This window comes from Procambarus clarkii, chromosome 67 (genome assembly GCF_040958095.1).
Source record: "Procambarus clarkii isolate CNS0578487 chromosome 67, FALCON_Pclarkii_2.0, whole genome shotgun sequence".
Classification (NCBI taxonomy): domain Eukaryota; kingdom Metazoa; phylum Arthropoda; class Malacostraca; order Decapoda; family Cambaridae; genus Procambarus; species Procambarus clarkii.
This window is the reverse complement of record NC_091216.1, coordinates 152,792-165,257: the sequence shown is the minus strand read 5'-3', so window position 1 is coordinate 165,257 and position 12,466 is coordinate 152,792.

Sequence of the window (12,466 nt, the reverse complement as noted above, 5' to 3'; positions counted from 1 at the left end):
GTTTTGGGCAAAATATGACCCATCGCCGTTTACAGTAATTGGCATATTTTCGGTATGAAACGTCGTAATTTGAAACTGAAAATAGGTGCAGAGAGTCAGAATTCGGGTCAAAAATCTCGCTCAGGAGTCAAATTTCCGACATTTCAGACATTTTAAGAAATGCAGGGGGGTTTCGGCAAAATATGACCCATCGCCGTTTTCAGTAATTGGCATATTTTCGGTATGAAACGTCGTAATTTGAAACTGAAAATAGGTGCAGAGAGTAAGAATTCGGCTCGAAAATCACGCTCAGGAGTCAAATTCCGACATTTCAGACATTTTGAAAACTGCAGGGGGGTTTGGGCAAAATATGACCCATCGCCGTTTTCAGTAATTGGCATATTTTCGGTATGAAAAGTCGTAATTTGAATCTGAAAATAGGTGCAGAGTCAGAATTCGTCTCAAAAATCACGCTCAGGAGTCAAATTTCCGACATTTCAGACATTTTATAAACTGCAGGGGGGTTTGGGCAAAATATGACCCATCGCCGTTTTCAGTAATTGGCATATTTTCGGTATAAAAAGTCGTAATTTGAAACTGAAAATAGGTGCAGAGAGTCAGAATTCGGCTCAAAAATCACGCTCAGGAGTCAAATTTCCGACATTTCAGACATTTTAAAAACTGCAGGTGGGTTTGGGCAAAATATGACCCATCGCCGTTTTCAGTAATTGGCATATTTTCGGTATGGAACGTCGTAATTTGAAACTGAAATTAGGTGCAGAAAGTCAGAATTCGGATAAAAAATCACGCTCAGGAGTCAAATTTCCGACATATCAGACATTTTGAAAACTGCTGGGGGGGTTTGGGCAAAATGTGACCCATCGCCGTTTTTAGTAATTGGCATATTTTCGGTATAAAAAGTCGTAATTTGAAACTGAAAATAGGTGCAGAGAGTCAAAATTCGGCTCAAAAATCACGCTCAGGAGTCAAATTTCCGACATTTCTGACATTTTGAAAACTGCAGGGGGGGGGGTTTGGGCAAAATATGACCCATTGCCGTTTACAGTAATTGGCATATTTTCGGTATGAAACGTCGTAATTTAAAACTGATAATAAGGGCAGAGAGTCAGAATTCGGCTCAAAAATCACGCTCAGGAGTCAAATTTCCGATATTTCAGACATTTTAAAAACTGCAGGGGGTTTTGGGCAAAATATGACCCATCGCCGTTTTCCGTAATTGGCATATTTTCGGTATGGAACGTCGTAATTTGAAACTGAAATTAGGTGCAGAGAGTCAGAATTCGGATAAAAAATCATGCTCAGGAGTCAAATTTCTGACATTTCAGACATTTTGAAAATTGCAGGGGGGTTTGGGTAAAATATGACCCATCGCCGTTTTCAGTAATTGGCATATTTTCGGTATAAAAAGTCGTAATTTGAAACTGAAAATAGGTGCAGAGAGTCAGAATTCGGCTCAAAAATCACGCTCAGGAGTCAAATTTCGGACATTTCAGACATTTTAAAAACTGCAGGGGGGTTTGGGCAAAATATGACCCATCGCCGTTTTCAGTAATTGGCATATTTTCGATATGAAACGTCGTAATTTGAAACAGAAAATAGGTGCAGAGAGTCATATTTCGGCTCAAAAATCACGCTCAGGAGTCAAATTTCCGACACTTCAGACATTTTGAAAACTGCAGGGGTGTTTGGGTAAAATATGATCCATCGCCGTTTTCAATAATTGGAATATTTTCGGTATGAAAAATCGTAATTTAAAACTGAAAATAAGGGCAGAGAGTCAGAATTCGGCTCAAAAATCACGCTCAGGAGTCAAATTTCCGACTTTTCAGACATTTTAAAAACTGCAGGGGGGTTTGGGCAAAATATGACCTATCGCCGTTGTCAGTAATTGGCATATTTTCGGTATGGAACTTCGTAATTTGAAACTGAAATTAGGTGCAGAGAATTAGAATTCGGATAAAAAATCACGCTCAGGAGTCAAATTTCCGACATTTCAGACATTTTGAAAACTGCAGGGGGGTTTGGGTAAAATATGACCCATCGCCGTTTACAGTAATTGGCATATTTTCGGTATAAAAAGTCGTAATTTGAAACTGAAAATAGATGCAGAGAGTCAGAATTCGGCTCAAAAATCACGCTCAGGAGTCAAATTTCGGACATTTCAGACATTTTGAAAACTGCAGGGGGGTTTGGGCAAAATATGACCCATCGCCGTTTTCAGTAATTGGCATATTTTCGGTATGAAACGTCGTAATTTGAAACAGAAAATAGGTGCAGAGAGTCATATTTCGGCTCAAAAATCACGCTCAGGAGTCAAATTTCCGACACTTCAGACATTTTGAAAACTGCAGGGGTGTTTGGGTAAAATATGACCCATCGCCGTTTTCAATAATTGGCATATTTTCGGTATGAAAAATCGTAATTTAAAACTGAAAATAAGGGCAGAGAGTCAGAATTCGGCTCAAAAATCACGCTCAGGAGTCAAATTTCCGACTTTTCAGACATTTTAAAAACTGCAGGGGGGTTTGGGCAAAATATGACCTATCGCCGTTTTCAGTAATTGGCATATTTTCGGTATAGAACTTCGTAATTTGAAACTGAAATTAGGTGCAGAGAATTAGAATTCGGATAAAAAATCACGCTCAGGAGTCAAATTTCCGACATTTCAGATATTTTGAAAACTGCAGGGGGGTTTGGGTAAAATATGACCCATCGCCGTTTTCAGTAATTGGCATATTTTCGGTATAAAAAGTCGTAATTTGAAACTGAAAATAGATGCAGAGAGTCAGAATTCGGCTCAAAAATCACGCTCAGGAGTCAAATTTCGGACATTTCAGACATTTTGAAAACTGCAGGGGGGATTGGGCAAAATATGACCCATCGCCGTTTACAGTAATTGGCATATTTTCGGTATGAAACGTCGTAATTTGAAACTGAAAATAGGTGCAGAGAGTCAGAATTCGGGTCAAAAATCTCGCTCAGGAGTCAAATTTCCGACATTTCAGACATTTTAAGAAATGCAGGGGGGTTTCGGCAAAATATGACCCATCGCCGTTTTCAGTAATTGGCATATTTTCGGTATGAAACGTCGTAATTTGAAACTGAAAATAGGTGCAGAGAGTAAGAATTCGGCTCAAAAATCACGCTCAAAAGTCAAATTCCGACATTTCAGACATTTTGAAAACTGCAGGGGGGTTTGGGCAAAATATGAACCATCGCCGTTTTCAGTAATTGGCATATTTTCGGTATGAAAAGTCGTAATTTGAATCTGAAAATAGGTGCAGAGTCAGAATTCGTCTCAAAAATCACGCTCAGGAGTCAAATTTCCGACATTTCAGACATTTTATAAACTGCAGGGGGGTTTGGGCAAAATATGACCCATCGCCGTTTTCAGTAATTGGAATATTTTCGGTATGAAAAGTCGTAATTTGAATCTGAAAATAGGTGCAGAGTCAGAATTCGTCTCAAAAATCACGCTCAGGAGTCAAATTTCCGACATTTCAGACATTTTATAAACTGCAGGGGGGTTTGGGCAAAATATGACCCATCGCCGTTTTCAGTAATTGGAATATTTTCGGTATAAAAAGTCGTAATTTGAAACTGAAAATAGGTGCAGAGAGTCATATTTCGGCTGAAAAATCACGCTCAGGAGACAAATTTCCGACATTTCAGACATTTTAAAAACTGCAGGGGGGTTTGGGCAAAATATGACCCATCGCTGTTTTTTGTAATTGGCATATTTTCGGTATAAAAAGTCGTAATTTGAAACTGAAAATAGGTGCAGAGAGTCAGTATTCGGATAAAAAATCACGCTCAGGAGTCAAATTTCCGACATTTCAGACATTTTGAAAACTGCAGGGGTGTTTGGGCAAAATATGACCCATCGCCGTTTTCAGTAATTGGCATATTTTCGGTATAAAAAGTCGTAATTTAAACTGAAAATAGGTGCAGAGAGTCAAAATTCGGCTCAAAAATCACGCTCAGGAGTCAAATTTCCGACATTTCTGACATTTTGAAAACTGCAGGGGGGTTTGGGCAAAATATGACCCATTGCCGTTTACAGTAATTGGCATATTTTCGGTATGAAACGTCGTAATTTAAAACTGAAAATAAGGGTAGAGAGTCAGAATTCGGCTCAAAAATCAGCCTCAGGAGTCAAATTTCGGACATTTTAGACATTTTGAAAACTGCAGGGGGGTTTGGGCAAAATATGACCCATCGCCGTTTACAGTAATTGGCATATTTTCGGTATGAAACGTCGTAATTTGAAACTGAAAATAGGTGCAGAGAGTCAGAATTCGGGTCAAAAATCTCGCTCAGGAGTCAAATTTCCGACATTTCAGACATTTTAAAAAATGCAGGGGGGTTTCGGCAAAATATGACCCATCGCCGTTTTCAGTAATTGGCATATTTTCGGTATGAAACGTCGTAATTTGAAACTGAAAATAGGTGCAGAGAGTCAGAATTCGGCTCAAAAATCACGCTCAGGAGTCAAATTCCGACATTTCAGACATTTTGAAAACTGCAGGGGGGTTTGGGCAAAATATGACCCATCGCCGTTTTCAGTAATTGGCATATTTTCGGTATGAAAAGTCGTAATTTGAATCTGAAAATAGGTGCAGAGTCAGAATTCGTCTCAAAAATCACGCTCAGGAGTCAAATTTCCGACATTTCAGACATTTTATAAACTGCAGGGGGGTTTGGGCAAAATATGACCCATCGCCGTTTTCAGTAATTGGCATATTTTCGGTATAAAAAGTCGTAATTTGAAACTGAAAATAGGTGCAGAGAGTCAGAATTCGGCTCAAAAATCACGCTCAGGAGTCAAATTTCCGACATTTCAGACATTTTAAAAACTGCAGGTGGGTTTGGGCAAAATATGACCCATCGCCGTTTTCAGTAATTGGCATATTTTCGGTATGAAACGTCGTAATTTGAAACTGAAATTAGGTGCAGAAAGTCAGAATTCGGATAAAAAATCACGCTCAGGAGTCAAATTTCCGACATATCAGACATTTTGAAAACTGCAGGGGGGTTTGGGCAAAATGTGACCCATCGCCGTTTTTAGTAATTGGCATATTTTCGGTATAAAAAGTCGTAATTTGAAACTGAAAATAGGTGCAGAGAGTCAAAATTCGGCTCAAAAATCACGCTCAGGAGTCAAATTTCCGACATTTCTGACATTTTGAAAACTGCAGGGGGGTTTGGGCAAAATATGACCCATTGCCGTTTACAGTAATTGGCATATTTTCGGTATGAAACGTCGTAATTTAAAACTGAAAATAAGGGCAGAGAGTCAGAATTCGGCTGAAAAATCACGCTCAGGAGTCAAATTTCCGATATTTCAGACATTTTAAAAACTGCAGGGGGGTTTGGGCAAAATATGACCCATCGCCGTTTTCAGTAATTGGCACATTTTCGGTATGGAACGTCGTAATTTGAAACTGAAATTAGGTGCAGAGAGTCAGAATTCGGATAAAAAATCATGCTCAGGAGTCAAATTTCTGACATTTCAGACATTTTGAAAACTGCAGGGGGGTTTGGGTAAAATATGACCCATCGCCGTTTTCAGTAATTGGCATATTTTCGGTATAAAAAGTCGTAATTTGAAACTGAAAATAGGTGCAGAGAGTCAGAATTCGGCGCAAAAATCACGCTCAGGAGTCAAATTTCGGACATTTCAGACATTTTAAAAACTGCAGGGGGGTTTGGGCAAAATATGACCCATCGCCGTTTTCAGTAATTGGAATATTTTCGGTATGAAACGTCGTAATTTGAAACTGAAAACAGCTACAGAGAGTCAGAATTCGGCTCAAAAATCACGCTCAGGCGTCAAATTTCCGACATTTCAGACATTTTGAAAACTGCAGGGGGTTTTGGGCGAAATATGACCCATCGCCGTTTTCAGTAATTGGCATATTTTCGGTATAAAAGGTCGTAATTTGAAACTGAAAATAGGTGCAGAGAGTCAGAATTCGGCTCAAGACTCACGCTCAGGAGTCAAATTTCCGACATTTCAGACATTTTGAAAACTGCAGGGGGGTTTGGGCAAAATATGACCCATCGCCGTTTACAGTAATTGGCATATTTTCGATATGAAACGTCGTAATTTGAAACTGAAAATAGGTGCAGAGAGCCAGAATTCGGCTCAAAAACCACGCTCAGGAGTCAAATTTCCGACATTTCAGACATTTTAAAAACTGCAGGGGGGTTTGGGCAAAATATGACCCATCGCCGTTTTCAGTAATTGGCATATTTTCGGTATGAAAAGTCGTAATTTGAATCTGAAAATAGGTGCAGAGAGTCAGAATTCGGCTCAAAAATCACGCTCACGAGTCAAATTTCCGACATTTCAGACATTTTGAAAACTGCAGGGGGGTTTGGTCCAAATATGACCCATCGCCGTTTTCAGTAATGTGCATATTTTCGGTATTAAACATCGTAATTTGAAACTGAAAATAGGTGCAGAGAGTCAGAATTCGGCTCAAAAATCACGTTCAGGAGTCAAATTTCCGACATTTCAGACATTTTGAAAACTGCAGGGGGGTTTGGGTAAAATATGACCCATCGCCGTTTTCAGTAATTGGCATATTTTCGGTATAAAAAGTCGTAATTTGAAACTGAAAATAGATGCAGAGAGTCAGAATTCGGCTCAAAAATCACGCTCAGGAGTCAAATTTCGGACATTTCAGACATTTTGAAAACTGCAGGGGGGATTGGGCAAAATATGACCCATCGCCGTTTACAGTAATTGGCATATTTTCGGTATGAAACGTCGTAATTTGAAACTGAAAATAGGTGCAGAGAGTCAGAATTCGGGTCAAAAATCTCGCTCAGGAGTCAAATTTCCGACATTTCAGACATTTTAAGAAATGCAGGGGGGTTTCGGCAAAATATGACCCATCGCCGTTTTCAGTAATTGGCATATTTTCGGTATGAAACGTCGTAATTTGAAACTGAAAATAGGTGCAGAGAGTAAGAATTCGGCTCAAAAATCACGCTCAAAAGTCAAATTCCGACATTTCAGACATTTTGAAAACTGCAGGGGGGTTTGGGCAAAATATGAACCATCGCCGTTTTTCAGTAATTGGCATATTTTTGGTATGAAAAGTCGTAATTTGAATCTGAAAATAGGTGCAGAGTCAGAATTCGTCTCAAAAATCACGCTCAGGAGTCAAATTTCCGACATTTCAGACATTTTAAAAACTGCAGGGGGGTTTGGGCAAAATATGACCCATCGCCGTTTTCAGTAATTGGCATATTTTCGGTATGGAACGTCGTAATTTGAAACTGAAATTAGGTGCAGAAAGTCAGAATTCGGATAAAAAATCACGCTCAGGAGTCAAATTTCCGACATATCAGACATTTTGAAAACTGCTGGGGGGGTTTGGGCAAAATGTGACCCATCGCCGTTTTTAGTAATTGGCATATTTTCGGTATAAAAAGTCGTAATTTGAAACTGAAAATAGGTGCAGAGAGTCAAAATTCGGCTCAAAAATCACGCTCAGGAGTCAAATTTCCGACATTTCTGACATTTTGAAAACTGCAGGAGGGGTTTGGGCAAAATATGACCCATTGCCGTTTACAGTAATTGGCATATTTTCGGTATGAAACGTCGTAATTTAAAACTGAAAATAAGGGCAGAGAGTCAGAATTCGGCTCAAAAATCACGCTCAGGAGTCAAATTTCCGATATTTCAGACATTTTAAAAACTGCAGGGGGGTTTGGGCAAAATATGACCCATCGCCGTTTTCAGTAATTGGCATATTTTCGGTATGGAACGTCGTAATTTGAAACTGAAATTAGGTGCAGAGAGTCAGAATTCGGATAAAAAATCATGCTCAGGAGTCAAATTTCTGACATTTCAGACATTTTGAAAATTGCAGGGGGGTTTGGGTAAAATATGACCCATCGCCGTTTTCAGTAATTGGCATATTTTCGGTATAAAAAGTCGTAATTTGAAACTGAAAATAGGTGCAGAGAGTCAGAATTCGGCTCAAAAATCACGCTCAGGAGTCAAATTTCGGACATTTCAGACATTTTAAAAACTGCAGGGGGGTTTGGGCAAAATATGACCCATCGCCGTTTTCAGTAATTGGCATATTTTCGGTATGAAACGTCGTAATTTGAAACAGAAAATTGGTGCAGAGAGTCATATTTCGGCTCAAAAATCACGCTCAGGAGTCAAATTTCCGACACTTCAGACATTTTGAAAACTGCAGGGGTGTTTGGGTAAAATATGACCCATCGCCGTTTTCAATAATTGGCATATTTTCGGTATGAAAAATCGTAATTTAAAACTGAAAATAAGGGCAGAGAGTCAGAATTCGGCTCAAAAATCACGCTCAGGAGTCAAATTTCCGACTTTTCAGACATTTTAAAAACTGCAGGGGGGTTTGGGCAAAATATGACCTATCGCCGTTTTCAGTAATTGGCATATTTTCGGTATGGAACTTCGTAATTTGAAACTGAAATTAGGTGCAGAGAATTAGAATTCGGATAAAAAATCACGCTCAGGAGTCAAATTTCCGACATTTCAGACATTTTGAAAACTGCAGGGGGGTTTGGGTAAAATATGACCCATCGCCGTTTTCAGTAATTGGCATATTTTCGGTATAAAAAGTCGTAATTTGAAACTGAAAATAGATGCAGAGAGTCAGAATTCGGCTCAAAAATCACGCTCAGGAGTCAAATTTCGGACATTTCAGACATTTTGAAAACTGCAGGGGGGATTGGGCAAAATATGACCCATCGCCGTTTACAGTAATTGGCATATTTTCGGTATGAAACGTCGTAATTTGAAACTGAAAATAGGTGCAGAGAGTCAGAATTCGGATCAAAAATCTCGCTCAGGAGTCAAATTTCCGACATTTCAGACATTTTAAGAAATGCAGGGGGGTTTCGGCAAAATATGACCCATCGCCGTTTTCAGTAATTGGCATATTTTCGGTATGAAACGTCGTAATTTGAAACTGAAAATAGGTGCAGAGAGTAAGAATTCGGCTCAAAAATCACGCTCAAAAGTCAAATTCCGACATTTCAGACATTTTGAAAACTGCAGGGGGGTTTGGGCAAAATATGAACCATCGCCGTTTTCAGTAATTGGCATATTTTCGGTATAAAAAGTCGTAATTTGAAACTGAAAATAGGTGCAGAGAGTCAGAATTCGGCTCAAAAATCACGCTCAGGAGTCAAATTTCCGACATTTCAGACATTTTAAAAACTGCAGGTGGGTTTGGGCAAAATATGACCCATCGCCGTTTTCAGTAATTGGCACATTTTCGGTATGGAACGTCGTAATTTGAAACTGAAATTAGGTGCAGAAAGTCAGAATTCGGATAAAAAATCACGCTCAGGAGTCAAATTTCCGACATATCAGACATTTTGAAAACTGCTGGGGGGGTTTGGGCAAAATGTGACCCATCGCCGTTTTTAGTAATTGGCATATTTTCGGTATAAAAAGTCGTAATTTGAAACTGAAAATAGGTGCAGAGAGTCAAAATTCGGCTCAAAAATCACGCTCAGGAGTCAAATTTCCGACATTTCTGACATTTTGAAAACTGCAGGAGGGGTTTGGGCAAAATATGACCGATTGCCGTTTACAGTAATTGGCATATTTTCGGTATGAAACGTCGTAATTTAAAACTGAAAATAAGGGCAGAGAGTCAGAATTCGGCTCAAAAATCACGCTCAGGAGTCAAATTTCCGATATTTCAGACATTTTAAAAACTGCAGGGGGGTTTGGGCAAAATATGACCCATCGCCGTTTTCAGTAATTGGCATATTTTCGGTATGGAACGTCGTAATTTGAAACTGAAATTAGGTGCAGAGAGTCAGAATTCGGATAAAAAATCATGCTCAGGAGTCAAATTTCTGACATTTCAGACATTTTGAAAATTGCAGGGGGGTTTGGGTAAAATATGACCCATCGCCGTTTTCAGTAATTGGCATATTTTCGGTATAAAAAGTCGTAATTTGAAACTGAAAATAGGTGCAGAGAGTCAGAATTCGGCTCAAAAATCACGCTCAGGAGTCAAATTTCGGACATTTCAGACATTTTAAAAACTGCAGGGGGGTTTGGGCAAAATATGACCCATCGCCGTTTTCAGTAATTGGCATATTTTCGGTATGAAACGTCGTAATTTGAAACAGAAAATAGGTGCAGAGAGTCATATTTCGGCTCAAAAATCACGCTCAGGAGTCAAATTTCCGACACTTCAGACATTTTGAAAACTGCAGGGGTGTTTGGGTAAAATATGACCCATCGCCGTTTTCAATAATTGGCATATTTTCGGCATGAAAAATCGTAATTTAAAACTGAAAATAAGGGCAGAGAGTCAGAATTCGGCTCAAAAATCACGCTCAGGAGTCAAATTTCCGACTTTTCAGACATTTTAAAAACTGCAGGGGGGTTTGGGCAAAATATGACCTATCGCCGTTTTCAGTAATTGGCATATTTTCGGTATGGAACTTCGTAATTTGAAACTGAAATTAGGTGCAGAGAATTAGAATTCGGATAAAAAATCACGCTCAGGAGTCAAATTTCCGACATTTCAGACATTTTGAAAACTGCAGGGGGGTTTGGGTAAAATATGACCCATCGCCGTTTTCAGTAATTGGCATATTTTCGGTATAAAAAGTCGTAATTTGAAACTGAAAATAGATGCAGAGAGTCAGAATTCGGCTCAAAAATCACGCTCAGGAGTCAAATTTCGGACATTTCAGACATTTTGAAAACTGCAGGGGGGATTGGGCAAAATATGACCCATCGCCGTTTACAGTAATTGGCATATTTTCGGTATGAAACGTCGTAATTTGAAACTGAAAATAGGTGCAGAGAGTCAGAATTCGGGTCAAAAATCTCGCTCAGGAGTCAAATTTCCGACATTTCAGACATTTTAAGAAATGCAGGGGGGTTTCGGCAAAATATGACCCATCGCCGTTTTCAGTAATTGGCATATTTTCGGTATGAAACGTCGTAATTTGAAACTGAAAATAGGTGCAGAGAGTAAGAATTCGGCTCAAAAATCACGCTCAAAAGTCAAATTCCGACATTTCAGACATTTTGAAAACTGCAGGGGGGTTTGGGCAAAATATGAACCATCGCCGTTTTCAGTAATTGGCATATTTTCGGTATGAAAAGTCGTAATTTGAATCTGAAAATAGGTGCAGAGTCAGAATTCGTCTCAAAAATCACGCTCAGGAGTCAAATTTCCGACATTTCAGACATTTTATAAACTGCAGGGGGGTTTGGGCAAAATATGACCCATCGCCGTTTTCAGTAATTGGAATATTTTCGGTATAAAAAGTCGTAATTTGAAACTGAAAATAGGTGCAGAGAGTCATATTTCGGCTGAAAAATCACGCTCAGGAGACAAATTTCCGACATTTCAGACATTTTAAAAACTGCAGGGGGGTTTGGGCAAAATATGACCCATCGCTGTTTTCGGTAATTGGCATATTTTCGGTATAAAAAGTCGTAATTTGAAACTGAAAATAGGTGCAGAGAGTCAGTATTCGGATAAAAAATCACGCTCAGGAGTCAAATTTCCGACATTTCAGACATTTTGAAAACTGCAGGGGTGTTTGGGCAAAATATGACCCATCGCCGTTTTCAGTAATTGGCATATTTTCGGTATAAAAAGTCGTAATTTGAAACTGAAAATAGGTGCAGAGAGTCAAAATTCGGGTCAAAAATCACGCTCAGGAGTCAAATTTCCGACATTTCTGACATTTTGAAAACTGCAGGGGGGTTTGGGCAAAATATGACCCATTGCCGTTTACAGTAATTGGCATATTTTCGGTATGAAACGTCGTAATTTAAAACTGAAAATAAGGGCAGAGAGTCAGAATTCGGCTCAAAAATCAGGCTCAGGAGTCAAATTTCGGACATTTCAGACATTTTGAAAACTGCAGGGGGGTTTGGGCAAAATATGACCCATCGCCGTTTACAGTAATTGGCATATTTTCGGTATGAAACGTCGTAATTTGAAACTGAAAATAGATGCAGAGAGTCAGAATTCGGGTCAAAAATCTCGCTCAGGAGTCAAATTTCCGACATTTCAGACATTTTAAAAAATGCAGGGGGGTTTCGGCAAAATATGACCCATCGCCGTTTTCAGTAATTGGCATATTTTCAGTATGAAACGTCGTAATTTGAAACTGAAAATAGGTGCAGAGAGTCAGAATTCGGCTCAAAAATCACGCTCAGGAGTCAAATTCCGACATTTCAGACATTTTGAAAACTGCAGGGGGGTTTGGGCAAAATATGACCCATCGCCGTTTTCAGTAATTGGCATATTTTCGGTATGAAAAGTCGTAATTTGAATCTGAAAATAGGTGCAGAGTCAGAATTCGTCTCAAAAATCACGCTCAGGAGTCAAATTTCCGACATTTCAGACATTTTATAAACTGCAGGGGGGTTTGGGCAAAATATGACCCATCGCCGTTTTCAGTAATTGGCATA